A 19,758-nucleotide genomic window follows, 5' to 3' on the forward strand; every position below is an offset into this window, starting at 1 on the left:
CCAGCAACAATTTGTAAGCATGATTTTCTCTTACCAAGGGTATATTTTGCCTCTGAAGAGCATGTTACAGTCATGTTATAACTCCATTGTATACTATACCTAGAGAAGCAGGTTTAGGTCCTTAGCTGCATCAGTGGTCTTCTCAGTGGAACTGCACAGAGAAGAAGGCAAGCTATCTTTGCATTCCCCAATGATTCCTGGAACTACAAAAGTCACAAAATGCCACACTTCAGTGATGATCCTCAAAGGGATTTCAACAGTTGGGACTTGCTGAAGTATATGATGTCATGACCACATCCCTCCCCAGAAATGTTCCCAGTATGCCCCCTACATCAGGACTGGGAGTGGGGAAGACACAGAGCCTGCTAATCTCTGCTATCCTGAGATTCCCCAGGCAAGGGGCATTCCGGTTTCCAAATGCTTTGCATTGCTTTTGTTTCAAGAAAAGTCCTCAGAAAAAATTCCCAGTCCATGCTAATCAAGTCAACAGTACTAGGGCTTGCCAGCAACAATGGTATTTAAATATGGTGGTAGGTAGCACAGTTTCAACCATAGTATGGACAGGGCCTTAGTTAAATAACATTCTGTTTCCTGATAAGATTGGAGAAACCTTAGTAGATCATTTGTCTCTGTAGCATATTTCCAGTATACTGTAAAATCAGACACTATAACCTGCACAATGCTCGAAAGAGTAGTCACCAGATTAACACTGAAGAGTAAGACTCCATCTTAATACTGTTATCATTCAGTTTTTATCATCTCCCTGAGCAAGTAAATCCCACAGGCTTTTACCTTACTATAGAATCAAAGAGAAATTTGAATTGTGTTTGAAATGTGAGCCAGTAATATGAATTTGGCTTGCTTTCATAAACTCATACTGTTCAATGACTTGTAGTTAAAACATCAGGCGCTGTGTGTGTGGGCCTGATTCCAGTACCATTTAAACTTTCTTCTTATGCTCCTGATGGGACCATTGTGTCTGCTTTCCACAGCTTTGAGAAACTGTTTGAAAACTTAGAATGAAAATTTAAAAAATAAAATAAATAAAGCAGCAGCACAGGAAAAGGCCTTGCAAAGTAAAGAGAAAGTGAAAACGAACATAAAGTTTGTATTTACCTCTGGCACTTGTAGGAGAAACTAGTAAAGCAAGAAGTTTTAAACAAGTGTTGTTAAAAGAAAGCTAAGCTTTCTAACCCTGAGAAGAACTTTTTAGTTTTATTTTTATAGTGTGTTTTAAATCTCTTGTTTTAAAGAGCCACTTTTGCAAGCCTCAGGAGTTATGATAAATGATTGTGTTTATGCTGCAAGCTGTGGTTTATCTTTGGTGCAATATCTAGAAGCTTGGGACTGTTGCGGGAGCTGAATACCCAGGGTAAAGAGGAAAAAATATTATTTTAAAAATTACGTATATTTTAAATCACTTTCCTAGTCGAATGGTCTCTTCTCAGTGTTTGTGGGGTTCCTACAAACTGCAGTTCAGAAATTCCTACAGGGGATTTGCCAAAATACGAATGATGGTCATAATCTAGTGCCTATCACAGCTGGTAGATTTAATGAATCCGCCATAAAGCCTTGCAGATGAGACTTCCTTGATGTTTGTAGCAAGTGCAAAAGCCAAGCAAGAAAGTAGAAAATCATGTCCCTTTAATTTCTCCTTTTCAAAACTGTGAAAATATAGCTTAGTACCATGATGAGACTTTATCCCAGTTACAATATATTTGCCATTTGCTTTTTCTAAGACTTATGGATCATAGTTCTGAACTCACATGCTGGCAGATAATCTCGTCTCTACTTTTGACTGTGTACTAAAAACACACATACATAGTGAAGCACAGTTGGTTTTCTTGGTATTAAATTATTCTTTTACAATATCTATTTTATTTGGGTTCAGTAATTTTCCAGTTCAGTAATTTTTCATGATGACAAATGGAGTTGTAGCATTCCTAGATGTTGTTCCTAGATGTAATGGGTGAACATGAAGAGGGAGCTCAGAGGGTGTGTAAGGGTGTATAGTAGAGAAAAGGAATGTGTAAATATTGCAACCCAAAAAAAAGACAAGATGGCAGTTTTCTCTATTTCAGGAGCAATAACCTTCTCTGTATTGCTGTTACAATAGCCCTATCTGAGCTATACATTTACATGCCTTGCTTTGCATTCATTACTTTTTAATACACTCTGCAACCTGGCAATTTCAATGAAATTACAAAGCACATACAATTAACATCTGAATCATACCCTCTTATACATCAAAATAAGGTAATCATTATATATATACAAGTGGGATGTTCATAGACAGCATCTGCAGTATCTGTATGTGGCAGATGCTGTCTATGAACATCCCACTTATGGCACAGCTTGGCCCTGCAGGCCCTCTGCCTTTTCTTCCTCTTTTCTTGCAATGGTTTACTCCCAGACCAGAGGACTCAGATCAAGATTTCGCCTTTGTGGGGCTTATTGATTAACTCTTGTGGAGACTGTAATGGAATGCTAACCTGTATTATACTGGCACCATGTGTAATATACTTTATCTGTTGGTCATATTGTAGCCATGTTGGTCCCAGGATATGACAGAGACAAGGTAGGTGAAATAATATCTTTTTTTTAATTGGACCAACTTTTGTTGGTGGAAGGGACAAGTTTTCAAGCTTTATAGAGTTCTTCCTCAGGTATGGAGAAAGTAGCCAGAGTGTTGGAGCTAAATACAAGGTGGGAGAGATTGTTAAGCATAAGGGTTTCACACATACTGTAGGACACGACTTCAAATAAAGTGGGCAGTGAAGTTTAGCCGGTAGTACGATATATTGCAAATTGTTGTAATAAACCATAAAACTTTTAAGTCCATGGTTTTTAGTGTCCAACAGTTATGAATTTAAGTTCCCATACTTGTCTTTTGAAGGTGCTGTGCAGGTTTACTTTGAGGACTAAGACTGAGGTGAGATATGGAGAGTGATCATCTTGTGAAAAGTGTTTACCCAGGGGTGATAGGGTGTTTTTGTAAAAACAACTAGGAGTCCTTGTGGCACCTTAGAGACTAACAAATTTATTTGGGCATAAGCTTTCGTGGGCTAAAACCCACTTCATCAGATGCATGGAGTGGAAAATACAGTAGGCAGGTATAAATTTGTTAGTCTCTAAGGTGCCACAAGTACTCCTCGTTGTTTTTGCTGATAAAGACTAACACGGCGACCCCTCTGAAACCATGCAAGGGTGTTTTTGTGTCTTTTATCATTTTTATGTGAGAGTTCATTCGAGAACATAGTGATTTTCTGGTTTCACCCACATAGCTGTAGCTGAGACATTTGATGCACTGATATGTAACACCACATGTTGTAATGGGCATGTGTAGGACCCATGGATCTTGAAAGGTATGTTGGGGTGGCGTTGATCATCACAGCAGTGGAGATATGTCTGCAGGTTTAGTATCTGTTGTGATGGCAGGCTCTGGTGCTGCTTTGAGTTGTTGTGTTCTAGTCTGTGTGAAGCTTGCTTCCGATGATGTGCTTGGTGAGATTGAAGGGTTATTTGAAGGCCAGAAGAGGGGGTTCAGGAAATATTTCTTTCATGACATGGCTGCTGGATCTGTGGAGGTTGTGTGTGGTGATTTGTGGGGGTTTTTGTGTATAGTCATTTATAGGGTTCCATTGTTGAAGCTGATTGTGGTGTCAGGAAAGTTGACACTGGTGAGGGAATGTTCTAGAGAAAGTTTGATGAATGGGTAGCGATTGTTAAAGTTGTGGTGGAAATCTATGAGGGAGTTTAGGTCGTCTGTCCAGAGGATGAAAATATCATTGATATACCTCAGATTTATCATTGGTTTGTGGTAAGTTTTTCCAGAAATTCTTCCCGGAAATGGCCTTTGAAGAAGTTGGCATAATGAGGAGCCATCCTAATACCCAAGGCTGTTCCCATGGTTTGGACAAAGTGTTTGTTGTTAAATGTAAAGTTGTTGAGGGTAAGGATGAAATGGATGAGTTTGGCAATGTGTTTGGGGTAGATTTCTGAGCATTGTTCATTATTTTGTGAGTATTTGAGGCAGGCATCGTTGCTGTCATAGTGAGGGATGTTGGTGTGTAGGGAGGTGACATCCATGGTGGCAAAGCTGGTGTACTGGGGGGATTGTTAATGTTGCAGAGTTTCTGGGGAAGTTGGTAGTGTCTTGGCGGAAACTGGCCTTTTGTGTAGTAAGTGGTTTGAGGACAGTTTCTATGAGTCCTGATATTTCTTCAGTAAGTGTGGCCTGATGTGATCAGTCTGCCGTGGTTCCATCGTTTGTGTATCTTGGGAAGCATGTAGAAGGTCCCTGGGGTGAGTTTGTGAGGAATGAGGTTGTAGTGTTTTTCTTGGAGTTACCGTATCTGAGCATACAGCAGATGCATAGAATCTATGAGCTGTGATGCTGGGGTCTGTAAAAGAGTGTCTGTTACTAATGGATTTTTCCCAGGAACATAAGTTAAATCCATTAAAGCTTATCAATAGAGGTTGGCATCTCAGCGGCGCTTGATCTAGGTCTTTTCTGTTGGTGAGGGTTATAAGTGGTTTATGGCCTGTTATCAGTATAAAAGAATCCAGTCTTCACAGATATTTGTAAAAGTTCTGACATGCCCATACACTTTCCAGGCACTCATTTTCAATATGTGTATATAGTTTTTCTGTTTCTGTGAGCATGCAAGAGCAAAATGTAATTGGCTTCCACTCAGATCCTTGTTGCAGCAATATTCCACCTAGACTATAGCTGCTTACATCCACGGTTACCATTATGGGTTTGTTCACATCACAGTACTTGAGAATTAGAGCTGTTGAGGTTATTTCCTTCTTGAAGTCAATTTCTTGATGTGGCCCCATAGCCACAATGTGTTGGACTTTAATAGTTCATTCAGTGGTTTTGTCACTATAGAAAGATCTTGTGGGTATCCACCAAGGTAATTTACCAGCCCAGTACATGTCTCAGTTCTAGTATATTTGTTGGTGCTTTCAACTCCTGAATTTCTTTTACTTTCTCAGAAGTAGGACTGATTCCACGTAGTTTTGTTGTCTGTCCCAAAAACTCAATTTGGTGTAGACAGAAAACATACTTATCCTTATGTAGCTTCAGTCCAGACTGACTGATTAAATGTTAGGGGTTTTGTTGTGCTCTTTGGTTGATGATCCATTTATCAAAATATCGTCCATGAAAACTACAACTCCATTTGAGTTTATTAACAGTTCTACCATCTTTCTTTGGAGAATTTCAGGTGCACTGGTAAACCCCAAAGGTAATCTTCAGAAGCAAAATATCCCAAAGGTTGTGATAAATGTTGTCAGTTTAGCACTTCCTTTGGCTAAAGGAATTTCCCAAAATCTACTCGAAGATGATGGAAAGGTGTACATAGATGCTGTGGACGCATACCAACCAGTGTCAGAAAAGAGACTGCATCAGTTACAACAAGCAACCATCACAGATACACAACTTCAAGAAGTTCTAAATTACATTTGGACCAACTGTCCCAAGTATCTAAAGGAGACGAAGAAAGTGAAACTAACTAAATGCCATTAACAGGCTAACCAGTCAGTGTGGTGGCTGGGCATCAGCAAGGACATAAAGAATAAAAGTTCTGCAATGTTTACATGAAGATATATCAGACCAACACAATGTAAAGATTCTTTAATTACAAAATCTCTACCAGACAGACCTTGGAAAAGACTAGCTGCAGATTTATGTGAATTCAGAGGACATTATTACGGTTGTGGTGAACTATTTTTCCAGGTATATAGAAATAACTTATCTGAAAGACATAATATGTCTCACAGTGTTATCGAGAAACTGAAGTGCACTTTTGCCATTTCTACCATTCCAGAACAACTAGTGAAGGACAACGGACCACAATTTACTGTCTTGTAATTTGTCATTCCAAACTAAATATGATTTTGGTCGTATTATTAGCAGCCCACAGAAGAGGCTGAGAGAGCTGTACAGATAGCTAAGAAAGTCCTATAGCAAGAAGATCCATTCCTTGCTATTCTGAGTTACATATCACTGATAACAGTTACTGGATATAGCCTAGCCCAACTCCAGATGGGAAGACAATTCAGAACTACTATTCTGTCTTTGGAAAATAATCTATCTCTAAGTGTCCAGACATGAAGAGAGTAGCCAAATCAGATAAAAAGGCAAAAAGAGCTTATAAACACTTGTACAACAGACATCACTCAGTTAGAGAACTGACAGGTCTAGAATATGGTGACAGTGTTTGTGTCCAACAGGATGGAGAAACACTCCAGGTGTTGTAAAGAAAAAGAATTCATGACCCAGATCATATGTAATTGAGACGGACAGGTGAGAGTTCAACAGAAACAGTTTGTTTGTCAGAAAGAACAATCAGCAGAGCAAACTCTACAGATGGCAGATGCAGAACAAGAAGATGACTCAAGGATTCCAAACCAACCACAGCCTGTTTTTGTAACTAATGGACAGCCAAATGGCCAAATTGTTAGGCATTCAGGTGGTGTAATTAGAAAATCAGTACAATTCAGAGACACTTAACTGACTGGTCCATACTGAACTTTTATTGGACCAACTTCTGTTGGTGAGCAAGACAAGCTTTTGAGCTACAGAAAGTGTGTCACAGCTAAATACAAGGTTGAACAGATAGTTTAGCTGTGACGCCCTAAATACCATTCCTGGACCTGAGGAAGAGCTCTGTGTGCCAAAACGCTTTTTTTCTCATCAACAGAAGTTGGTCCAATAAAAGATATTACCCCATCCACCTTGGGTTTCTAATATCCTGTGACCAACACAGCTTCAAGCAACACTGCATACCTTATTTGAGCATACAACAGCTATACCTGGCAGTTCATTAAAGGATCTTAAGGGAAACAAATCTGGTGTATCTCTCTGGGTTGGAAGCTCTGTAACCAGTCCGTATCTGGTATATGACTCCATGTACGAAGTTCTGTTGCCCCTTCTGATGGGAGCCTGTGTGCTAATTCAGACAGGCCTAAATTCTAGAGTCCCACAGCCTCCTTCTGGACCTGTGTAATAATTCAGATAGAGTTGTATTCAAGAGTTCCACAGCCCTCCTTCTGGGCCCTGTGTGCTATAAGCCACACAAGTTTCTCCTCCTAGGATCAGGATTCTCTCAACCTTCGTTCTGGGGCTCTGCTAATTCAGGCCAGCTGCAGTCTTAAACCAGCATCTCCCAGCTGGCCATTTTTTCAGTTCAGTCCTTCCATCCTTACATTGGGAAAGCTCAGCAGGAAGCAGTCCTTCTCCTGCTAGCGTCTCTCTTATGAGGGAGGATGCAGCCTATATGCAGCCCTCCTTCCTAGGATTTGTGCCAGCTTTGCTCCCACCGTGTTCTACACGAGTTCCTGGGACTTAAAAGAAACCAGAGCATGACTTTTCCCCAAATACTAATTCCCTCTTTCCCAGTATCTGCCTCTGCCTTTCACTAGGCCCTCAAATACCCCAAAACTCCTGGAACCTTAAAGGGTCATGCCATGGGTTGACTGACACCTAGTTTCTACTGCCCTTGAAGGGGACAGACCACCCCTATTACACTGACGTTTAAACTTGCCTCTAGTTGTGCCTAATGCTCCTTACTTGTCATCTGTCTTGGGTTCCAGGGCTGCAGCCCAATAAAAAAGCATGCTTAACAGCTGTAGGGGCCAAGGGGTGGAACAGGGGTGGGCAAACTTTTTGGGCCAAGGGCCACATCTGGGTGGGGAAATTGTATGCAGGGCCGGGGCAGGGGGTTGGGGTGTGTGAGGGAGTGCGGGGTGTGGGAGAGGGTGCGTTGTGCAGGAAGGGGCTCAGGGCAAGGGATTGGGGCAGAGGAGGGGTGCTGGGTGTATGAGGGGGCTCAGGGAAGGGGGTTGGGATGCAGGAGGGGTGTGAAGTGAAGGAGGGGGCTCAGGGCAGGGGTGCAGGAGGGGTTCGGCGTGAAGGAGGGGGCTCAGGGCAAGGGTGCAGGAGGGGTGTGGACTGCGGGAGTGGGCTCAGGCCAGGGGGTTAGGGTGCAGGAGGGATGCGGGGTGGGCAGGGGGCTCAGGGCAGGGGGTTGGGGTGCAGGAGGGATGCAGGGTGTACGAGGGGCTCAGGGCAGGGAGTTGTGGAGCAGGAGGGGTGCGGGATGTACGAGGGGGCTCAGGGCAGGGGGTTGGGGTGCAGGAGGGATGCAGGGTGTACGAGGGGGCTCAGGGCAGGGAGTTGGGGAGCAGGAGGGGTGCGGGATATACGAGGGGGCTCAGGGCAGGGGGTTAGGGTGCAGGAGGGATGCGGGGTGGGCAGGGGGCTCAGGGCAGGGGGTTGGGGTGCAGGAGGGATGCAGGGTGTACGAGGGGGCTCAGGGCAGGGAGTTGGGGAGCAGGAGGGGTGCGGGATGTACGAGGGGCTCAGGGCAGGGAGTTGGGGTGCAGGAGGGGTGCGAGGTGCAGGCAGGGGGCTTAGGGCAGGGAGTTGGGGGGCAGGGGGCAGGAGGGGTTCAGGCTCCGGCCTGGCGCCTCTTACCTAAAGCAGCTCCGGGGTGGCAGCGGCACGCACCAGGGCCAGGCAGGCTCCCTGAATGCCTGCCCTGTCCCCAGCCCTGCGCCGCTCCAAGAAGTGCTGTGGCCCCTGGCGGGAACAGGGGGGCGGAGGGCTCTGCGTGCGCTGCCCTTGCTGCACCTCCTGGTACTTCCCCCGAAGCTCCCATTGGCCGCGGTTCCCCGTTCCCGGCCAATGGGAGCTGCGGGGGGCGGTGCCTGGAGGCATGGACAATGCATGGAGCCCTCTGCCCCCCCACCCAGGGGCCACAGGGAAGTGGTGCCGTCTGCTTCTGCAGAATGGCACGGGGCCCGCAGCACCACGGGGGACAATCCCGTGGACAGGATCCAAAACCCTGAGGGGTCGGATCTGGCCCATGGGCCGTAGTTTGCCCACCCCTGCTCTGGAAGGTTCTGTAAAGCAGCCTGACTGTCAAAATGCTGCTTTTCTCCCCATGCTGGATGGCTTTTCTAGATGCAATTTTCCTTTCACTTTTAGTTTCTCTATTAGGATGTATTTTATACTTAGGAATAAAAACCTGAGCATTGTTCCTAATATCCCTAGACAATCTGAACCGAATTCAGAATGGAATCTAGGCAGCCTTAACTGGTGTAACATGCACCTTTTTCCAAACCCTATTCCAGCAATGTGTATTTTTGCATTCATTCAGACAGACTGATTTATTTACATTGTGCTAGCTAGTTTTCTGGCCCCTTTGTGCTGCCAACTAACACAGAGGGGCCAGAGCAGATCTGGCCCATAGTCCTGAATGTCCATTTATGTCCTTTTTATAACTCTCTTGGAATTAAGAGTAAACCAAATGTATTCGAATCAGAGAGAGATTATGGCAATACTGCTCCATCCCAGAATCTTCCGGATAGAAGCCTGGCTTCACTATGGAACTTAAGGATTTTCATGGCTTCCCAGCCACAGTTGTTTCATCCAACAAAAGGTCAGAAACAATTGCCCCTCAATGTATAAACTGGAAAGAAACTCAAAATTCAACCTTGCATTTTCAGGACAATCCAGGCCTCTTTTGCAGATCTTCTGCATAGGGCCATTTTTATGTTGTAAGCTGGTATGCCACCCATACCAAATAGGAGATTTAACCTAGGTAAAAATGTGGAGGTTTTATAGTAAGTTGCTATGCTTTTTGCCCCATAAACAAAAATCTGTAAGTATGTGACTCAGAAGCATGAGCATGTAATTGTTTTTACTTATATTTGTCATGATTTGAGAATCAGCTATAGCAGAGCATGTCCTTTTACACTGTCAGTTTATATCCTATTCTACATCATTACTGGAGGATTTTTTCAATAGGTAAATGTCCTTTTTATGGGGAGAGTATGTCTCACAATTTTAATCATCTTTAAGTACAGATTTTTGCCCAATGCATTTTATCTGACATGAGAATTCTAGTATAAAAGTTAAATATTTTAAAAATCTTTCTATTTGAGTTGTGCAAAACAACTGTAATCTGACAAAACAATAAGTATCACTTTTTCCATCTGTAGTTTAAATTTAAATTTCATTTTGTTTAAACCCACATTGTATATCCTTGAAGTAACAATATAGTTTTACAGTTCTTTTATAAATAAGGGGTAAGCCAAAATCAATAGATCTGAACCCCTTACAATTTCAGACAAGAGTCCTGATACAAAACCATCGCTACAGTTTTGGTACCAGTTCAGATCCAAAACCAGAAGGGACCTGTCTAATAATTCTGCATAAAATTTCCCCAGAATCTCATATAAACAAACCTTCTCATAAAATTTTAGCTCAAGATGATAGAAATCTTCTGATAACAGTTGGCATGGTGAAATGTCTTCCATTTTGACTCCAAATTTCATAATATTTCTGTACTCCTGACTCTGAACCCTACTCATGACTTGTTTACCAGAACAGATCTATATCCAACTCCCTCCTCCTGGACAAACTGTTAAATGCAAAATGTATGAGACTCCTAAAGTCCATAAAAAGGGAGTATGTATGTATTTGGAAGGAAGAGGAGAAAAAATTAAACTAAGAATTGTCCGGTTCCATTTTAAAAGCTATCTAAGGAACAATCAGCTCCTTCATACAGCAGCCTGGTGTCCTGTCTAAATCAGGAAATGTCTGATTTTATTTTTAACTGCAGAGCAGTGCCCTGGCTCCTTTGTGAATGTCTAATACTAATGTTGGCTGATACACATGAGATAAATAAGTGAAGCCTTTTTAAAGTCATAGCTAGGATTGCTATCAATCCAGTATTGACTCCTGGTATTCAGAGAACATTTCAGCATGACTTTTTTTGTACACGTTGACAGTTTTTGCTTGTGTTTGGAGCAGAGCTTTGTATTATGAGAATTAGTATGCAAAATCAGCAATTTGTATTGTTTGGGCTGTGTTTGTCTCCCATCACAAGTTCCTGTCTTTTATGCTGTTTGCTCTGTGCTGGTTGGCACTAATGCTCTCCAAATCTCAGCATGGGCTAGCTCAGCAATAAATTGTAGGTCATAGTCCTTTCCTCTTTCGCATTCTCTCCAAGTCTAAATAACTTATATTTAGTGAAAGCTGAGAGACCATATCGGACAAAGTTTATACACAAGTAGAAATGAGCAGATCTGTGGTTTTATGTTCTGCAAATCAACACTCACTATTATTTGAATATTTTTATGGGTGCTATACAGATATTAAAGAGAATAAGGTCCTGCCCTACGATATTTACAGTCTCATGTGGCAAAGATAATACAATGAGAAATGATAAGTGTGGAGAGGAAAGAAAAGAAACTAAAAGGAAAGAAATTCTGTTATTGGGAGAATATATAGGGATCCCCATTTTAATTTAGCTTGCCTGCACCTAAGAAATTACAATCTGTCTTTATCAGTATTGTAAAGTACATGCACATTGTGAGAGTTATCTGGTGCTTTGTGGGGTTGGATCCATTACAGGAGGTTTCTGTAGTTTATAAGACTCTTGTGTTGTGGAATGATTAAGGGACTGAATGGGATACAAATAGAGTATGAAAAGATTGTCTTGTTTTGTCTTCCCCTCACCCTATTATATTTGTGTATGCTGCAGCATTTTTTTATTCTAGTTCCTTTCATGCTTTCTTCCTTTCAATTGAGCAGAGCAGCAGAGAATGCTGACACCTGGGAATCAGTTGGGTTGCCTTAACAACAATTAGGCAGAAAACTCAGGGGATAATTGGCCTGATTTACTTTTGCAGTGTTGTGGTAGCCATGTTGATCCCAGGATATTAGAGAGACAAGGTGAGTGAGGTAATATCTTTTATTGGACTAAGTTGTTAAGAAGGCAGAATCTGGGACCAGTCAGAACAGGAGATGGGCCATTAAAAATAGTTCCTGGGTTTGAGTGTGGGTAATTTAAACACTGGAAGCTTCAGGTGGCCTGAACCTGAATGCTAAGATCCATGTCTTGGGGCGAAACCTGTGAGGAGAGCATGCTGAAGACTCGGTCTGAAAAACAGCAATTTTGACTGTGGCTTTGTGTTTGCAATGTTTTGTGCACATCCTTTTCCATCTCACAGAAGGATCAATAAAACATTTGTTTAACCCTTGAGAAAGTGAGGTACCTGTGAGTCTGTTTATGAAAGTTAGATCTACCCCTGGAGCAGGGACGGCAGGTTTGTATAATTTTTGGTGGTGCCCAGAACGAGACCAAGTCCCAGCGCCCCCCCCCCACACACACACACACACCTACCTAAGGCTCTGGGAAGGAGTTTGGGTGTGGGAGGGGGTTTGGGGTTCAAGCTATGGGAGGAAGTTCTGGTGTGGGAGGGGTGCGGGCTCTGGGATGGAGTTTGGGTGCTGGGTGCGGGTTCTGGGCTGGGACAGGGGGTTGAGGTGCAGGAAGGAGTGTGGGAGGGGGTTTGGGTGCTGGGTGTGGGTTCTGGGAGGCTGTTTGGGTGCTGGATGTGGGCTCTGCGCTGAGACAGAGGGTTGGGGTGCGACAGGGGGTGTGGGGCTGGGCCGGAGATACGGCGTTTGGGGTGCAGCAGGCAGGCTGCCCCAGGGCTGGGGTGGGGGTCCAGAGAGGAGGATTCCCCTCAGCCCTCTCCCCGCTGGCAGCAGCGAGCTCGGGGGGAGAGGGGGGCCCCTCCAGCACGACACTCACCCAAGCCCCCCCCTCCCCCCAGGCTGTTGCTCAGGAGGTCCAGCCAGGATAAGCCCCTTCCACCCCCCGGAGTCGACTCAGTGTTGCCTGCTGGGGGGGAGGGGGAAGGGCTGCCATGCACCTCCTCCCATCCTCACTCCGCAGGCGCAGCAGCTGCCTCAGCCTGCCCCTGGTGCCGCTCCCTAGGTTGTAACTGGCAGCAGCCAGCGAGGGAGCGCAGCGTGGAGCTGCAGGGGGCAGCCGCCTGCTGCCCAGGGCAGGCAGGGACAGTCGGGGGAAGTGCGCGGGGGTGGCAGGTGGGACCGGGGGAGAGACCCAGCCCTGAACATTGATGAAGCCGTGCCCCCCCGGGCCCTGAATTTGCTGGAGCCTGGGCACCACGGGCCCATATAACTCGCCGCCCCTGCACTGGAGGACTACCTGTGACATATGGTACTAGATAAGAAATAATATAAATCATTATCACACAAGTTTGACACTGCATTCATAGTATCAGAGAGGTAGCTGTGTTAGTCTGGATCTGTAAAAAGCAACAGAGAGTCCTGTGGCACCTTTAAGACTAAGGCCTTGTCTACACTACGAGAGTACTTCGATTTTAGTTAATTCGACTATGTGGAATCGATATTACTAAGTCGAACGTGTGTGTCCACACTAAGGACAGTAATTCGACTTTGTGAGACTTTGTGAGTCCACACTAACGGGGCAAGCGTCGACATTGGAAGCGGTGCACTGTGGGCAGCTATCCCACAGTTCCCGCAGTCCCCGCTGCCCATTGGAATTCTGGGTCGAGCCCCAAATGCCTTCTGGGTAAAAAAATGTGTCGAGGGTGCTTTTGGGCGCCTGTCGTCATCCGTCCGTCACTCACGCCCTCCCTCCCTCCCTCCCTGAAAGCGCCGGCGGGAAATCAGTTCGCACGCTTTTCTGATTACTGACAGCGCGGACGCCACAGCAGTGCGAGCATGGATCCCGCTGCGACCATCGCTGCAGTTGTGGCAGTTCTCAACGCCTCGCAGCTTCTCCTCCACCTGTACCAGAGGCAGCTGCAGATCAATCATGAGAGGAGGCTACGGCACCACCGTGACGGCATGAAGTCGGACACTAGCTCCGACCTCTCTGAGAACATGAGACCCAGCGCCCAGGACATCTCGCTGTCACTGGGTCTTGTTGATACTGTTGAACGGCGATTCTGGGCCCGTGAAACAAGCACAGAATGGTGGGACCACATAGTGCTGCAGGTCTGGGATGAATCCCAGTGGCTGCGCAACTTTCGCATGCGGAAGGGGACTTTCCTCGAACTGTGTGAGTTGCTGTCCCCTGCCCTGAAGCGAAAGGACACCCGGATGCGGGCAGCCCTGACTGTCCAGAAGCGAGTGGCCATAGCCCTCTGGAAGCTCGCAACGCCAGACAGCTACCGGTCCGTCGCTAACCACTTTGGTGTGGGCAAGTCTACCGTGGGGGTTGCTGTTATGCAAGTAGCCAGGGCAATCGTCAAGCTACTGCTATCTAAGGTAGTGACCCTGGGAAACGTGGAGCTCATCAGAGATGGCTTTGCCGAGATGGGATTCCCAAACTGCGGTGGGGCTATAGATGGGACTCACATCCCTATCCTGGCACCGGACCAACAGGCCAGCCAGTACATCAACAGAAAGGGGTACTTTTCCATGGTGCTGCAAGCACTGGTGGACCATCGGGGACGTTTTACCAATATCTACGTTGGATGGCCTGGCAAGGTTCATGACGCTAGGGTGTTCAGGAACTCTGGTCTGTGTAGACGGCTGCAGGAAGGTCTTTACTTCCCGGACCACAAAGTAACTGTTGGGGATGTGGAGATGCCTACAGTCATCCTCGGGGACCCTGCATACCCGCTAATGCCCTGGCTCATGAAGCCCTACACTGGCGCACTGGACTCAGGGAAAGAACTATTCAACTACCGGCTCAGCAAGTGCAGAATGGTGGTGGAGTGTGCTTTTGGCCGTCTCAAGGGGAGATGGAGAAGCCTACTCACTCGCTGTGATCTCAGCGAGACCAATATCCCCATTGTGATAGCTGCTTGCTGTGTGCTCCACAATTTGTGTGAGAGCAAGGGGGAGACCTTTATGGCGGGGTGGGAGCTTGAGGCAAATAGTCTGGCTTCTGATTACGTCCAGCCAGACAGCCGGGCGATTAGAAGATCCCAGCGGGACGCGCTGTGCATCAGGGAGGCTTTGAAAGCCAGGTTCCTGACTGAGCAGGGTCTCCAGTGACTGTTCACTTTGTGGACACAGATATTGAACCTGCCCCCGTTTCTTTACCCAGTTACTGTTGACTATCCTTCCAAGTTACATACCCCCTTCCCCACCTTCCCAACAAATAAAATCTGTTCCGTTTTGTTACTGAACAAGGTTCTCTTTCTTACTGTTTTTGCGGGAATGTTTTAAACCGGGGACGCAGACTGTGGCGGGGGGCTGGTTTATTGTTTTGATGCAAATGATGCTTCTAAACTCCGGGAATGACAGGCTCCGCAGTGCTGGATTGGTTGTTTCAACGCAGCCTGCCAGCAGTCCTGGGCGGGACTGCATGTATGTGTCGGCCAAGTGACTTTCTGGCAGGGGGCAGAGGGTAACAGATCCCCTGCTGCGTGGCTCTGTGATCCAGGATAAGGACCGCGGCAGAAGATCTGTAACTGCCCTCCCCCGCCACAAAGTCACAGATCAACCCCCTCGCACCCCAGAACATGAAAACCGCCTCCCAGACTGACCAGGGTAACTGGTGACTGTACTGTGTATGTGTCCTGATGCTGGACCTGCCCCCGCCTCTGTAGCCTGCTACAGGTGACTGTCCTGTCCAAGTAACAAACCCCTTCCCCCCCTTCAGACAGAATCCCCTCTAAAAGACACTCTCGGAAACAGTACTTAACAGAAACAGATGTTTTATTATGAACCGCACATGAAAAGGGGGGGAGGAAACTTGGACGTGGGCTATTGTGAGATGGGTAGGAAAGGGCTTTTCAAACTTTGGAACGAGAGCCTTCCATTGCTGCAGCAGTGTGCAGGGGCCGACTGAAAGTTTTAACGGCCCTTGCCGCCCCTCCTTCTTTGGACTTTTGGTGAGGGGGGTGTGGGACTTGGTGGCGGGGGAGGGCGGTTAGAGATAGACAGCAGCAGGGCTCTGTCCTCCTGCCTCCGGTCTTGCAGAACATCCACTAGGCGCCAGAGCGTCTCCGTTTGCTCCCTCATTAGTCCAAGCAGGGTTCGAGTAGCCTGCTGGTCCTCCTGGCGCCACCTCTCCTCCCGTTCCATGACTGCTCTGTGCATTTGTGACAAGTTCTCCCTCCACTGTGTCGTCTGGGCTGCCTGCTCTCGTGAGCACTCCATAAATTCATAAAACATGTCTTCACGCGTCTTTCTCTTCCTTCTCCTAATCTGCGCTAGCCTCTGGGAGTGTGATGCCAGGCTGGGTTGGGAGACAGTCGCAGATGTGTCTGTGGGAATGGGAAAAAGGGAGTAAATTCCTGAGACAGATAAATGAAGTTGCTAACAAAGAACATAGTGTTTCTCTGTGAACAACACCATGCACTGGACCTTTCACATGCGCACTCAGGACAAGGTCGAATTTTCGGCCCTCGCCTTCAGTGCCTGGGGTCTTGCAGTTGCGATCAGAGAAGCGTGGCAGGACACCTCTACTTTTGTTGCAGGAAAACATGGTAAGCCGTAGACTTGTGGCAGCTTAAAAATGTAATAGTAGCACTGGGCTCCTTTCGCACTGAATGCAAGGCCACTCTCTGCTGGCAGCAATCAGGGAAGCATGAGCTCTGCCCCTGTCCCACCACCTCGCGGCTGTCCCCGGGAAAGATCACTGTATGCTGCCCCTCTGCCGCCTCCACCGCGTGGCTGTAAAGCAGTCCCAATACTAACATTCCCCTCCCTAATTTAAAGCAGGGCGTCATGTGCGATATAACTCTAATGAGGATCTCGGAGAGCGAGAGGGGAAGAATGCTTCGGGAGACCATGCAGAGGCCAGGGCCGTATGCCGCCATGCTGTGCCGTGCCATGATCCCAGACTACTTACTGGACTCATGGCGTGGGAACGTGTGTTACCACGGTGGACCAGTTATGTTAAAATTACATGTTTAGATGTTTAAAGTACTCACTGCTTGATCCTTCCCCTGATTTGGTGTCCGGGGTAATGGCTGTGGACGGTTGGTAGGGGATCTCGGTAAGGGTGATGAAGAGCTCCTGGCTGTCGGGGAAATCAGCGGTGCAAGCGCTGTCGACTGCCTCGTCCTCCTCATCTCCTTCCTCATCTTCCCCGTCCGCTAACATTTCCGACGAGGAACCGGCCGTGGACAGTATCCCATCCTCTGAGTCCACGGTCACTGGTGGGGTAGTGGTGGCGGCCGCACCTAGGATGGAATGCAGTGCCTCGTAGAAACGTGATGTGTGGGGCTGGGATCCGGAGCGTCGGTTTGCCTCTTTGGTTTTTTGGTAGCCTTGTCTCAGCTCCTTGATTTTCACGCGGCACTGCGTTGCATCCCGGCTGTATCCTCTCTCTGCCATGGCTTTAGAGATCTTCTCGTAGATCTTTGCATTCCTTCTTTTGGAGCGCAGCTCTGAAAGCACGGACTCATCGCCCCACACAGCGATGAGATCCAAGACTTCCCGATCAGTCCATGCTGGGGCCCTCTTTCTATTAGATTGCACGGCCATCTCTGCTGGAGAGCTCTGCATCGTTGCCAGTGCTGCTGAGCTCTCCACGCTGTCCAAACAGAAAATGAGATTCAAACTGCCCAGACAGGAAAAGGAATTCAAATTTTCCCGGGGCTTTTCCTGTGTGGCTGGTCAGAGCATCCGAGCTCGAAGTGCTGTCCAGAGCGTCAACAGAGTGGTGCACTGTGGGATAGCTCCCGGAGCTATTACCGTCGATTTCCATCCACACCTAGCCTAATTCGATATTGCCATTTCGAATTTAGCGCTACTCCTCTCGTTTTCGAGGAGTACAGAAGTCGAATTTAAGACAGCTCTATGTCGAATTAAATAGCTTCGTGGTGTGGACGGGTGCGGGGTTAATTCGATGTAACGGCGCTAAATTCGATATAAACTCCTAGTGTAGACCAGGCCTAACAGATGTATTGGAGCATAAGCTTTCGTGGGTGAATGCCCACTTCGTCGGATGCATGTAATGGAAATTTCCAGGGGCAGGTATAAATATGCTGGCAAGAATCAGTCTGGAGATAACGAGGTTAGTTCAATCAGGGAGGGTGAGGTCCTCTGCTAGCAGCTGAAGTGTGAACACCAAGGGAGGAGAAACTGCTTCTGTAGTTGGATAGCCATTCACAGTCTTTGTTTAATCCTGATTCATTTGCAAATTCATTTGCAAATTTGACACCATCAGATCAGGATTAAACAAAGACTGTGAATGGCTATCCAACTACAGAAGCAGTTTCTCCTCCCTTGGTGTTCACACTTCAACTGCTAGCAGAGGACCTCACCCTCCCTGATTGAACTAACCTCGTTATCTCCAGACTGATTCTTGCCAGCATATTTATACCTGCCCCTGGAAATTTCCATTACATGCATCCGACGAAGTGGGCATTCACCCACGAAAGCTTATGCTCCAATACATCTGTTAGTCTTAAAGGTGCCACAGGACTCTCTGTTGCTTCTTACTGCATTCATAGTTGTTATTATTCAGTTTCTAGTCCATTTTACTTTCGGGATCTTATGCACTTAGCATAGTGCTGCCGTGTTTGGGTTGCAAACCCTGGAAGAGAATGATTATTTGTTTTTTTAAAAATGTTTGCAGTTAGAATGATTTCTTGTAACTTCAAAGAAGGATTTTTATTGATCTCGAGTTTTGTAAAAGTGTATTGCTACAAAATCTAAAGCTTGCTGTCAAGTTTGGCCTACCTGTATTCTTTTAATTAATTTTGATGGACAATCTTCTTAATCTTGTTCAGTTCTTCTAAGGTGCAGTGCCCAATCCAGTCTTTACAAATGTTGAAAGGCATTATACATAAAACTGAAACCAAAGGTATTTAAAGAAATATAACAGAGGCAAAATCCAAGTCAAGGAAAATCCAAATAAGAAATACTAAAAATGCCTTTTATTATAATTATATATATATAATTAATGTATATATAATAATTAATAAGATACTATTTACCTTGCTCCATTGTTCTAATGGCACTTTTCCTTAACCATCATTTTAATATATATTTATTAAAATGATGGTTAAGGAAAAGTGCCATTAGAACAATGGAGCAAGGTAAATAGTATCTTATTATTTATAGGACAGGATTATTATGAAAGAAATCTTCCTATAAAAATAACTTATGTATGTAGTAATATTATAAATTAGTGCCAGCTTAGTTAAGATATAACACTCAGTGAAGATGTTTCACATATCTGTAAATAACAAAGTCCATTCATCCATCAGTACAGTAGCTATGCACCATAAGTGCTTTTTTTCAGTAACGAACAGTAGAATTGAGGAAATGAGCTATTGGAAACAAGAAAAGAAACTTTTATGCATAGTGTTTTCGGATATGTGATTATTTTAGGAACAAGATTGTTGGGCAGTGTTTAATGTTTCAGAAAATAACTTGATTCCGAAACAAGCAGACCACAGAACTAGACTCAGTTTGGCTTTTGGAATGCTTTTTTTGGATGAATATTTCAGACAGGAGTTGACTCATGATCTAGAGGGTGGTTCTGTGTGTTCACTGATGATAATCAAGGTCAAAAAAGATTATCCCTCCGTAGTCAGTATTCCTAGTTTAATGGCCTTGCTACCATAACTACTACTGGTTCCATAGTATAGAATGAGGCTTACAGGTTCATTCAGCATGGTTGTAATGCAGATATTACAGTAAAGGTAAGACTAGTGGAAACCATCATTTCTGAATCTCTGTTTTTCACAAGGTGTCCTTTGTTTTCCTCAAGGCTTTTGCAGTTAGTCCATTTTCTATGTGGGTAAAAGATGCCCACATCAGCCAGCATGTAACTTTCAGAGCCAGATATATGTTACAGGATTGATGTTACTATTTTTAGACTGGGAGTTCTGAATTATTGTGGGTGAATCAGTGACATTTCTAATTTTATCAAAGCATGTTAACCACTTCAGAAAGCTTTGTTTCTTCCATCCAAAATCATCTACTTGCTG

The 19,758-nt window shown here is 45.5% G+C and overlaps 1 protein-coding gene across 5 annotated transcripts in view; it reads left to right on the forward strand.

The window, feature by feature from the left end:
- Positions 1-19,758, forward strand: part of LOC135883552 (connector enhancer of kinase suppressor of ras 2-like) — a 569,301-nt gene that overhangs the window by 386,669 nt on the left and 162,874 nt on the right. The gene's annotated exons all lie outside the window — the stretch shown is intronic.

Source organism: Emys orbicularis, chromosome 9 (assembly GCF_028017835.1).
Source record: "Emys orbicularis isolate rEmyOrb1 chromosome 9, rEmyOrb1.hap1, whole genome shotgun sequence".
NCBI lineage: Eukaryota > Metazoa > Chordata > Testudines > Emydidae > Emys > Emys orbicularis.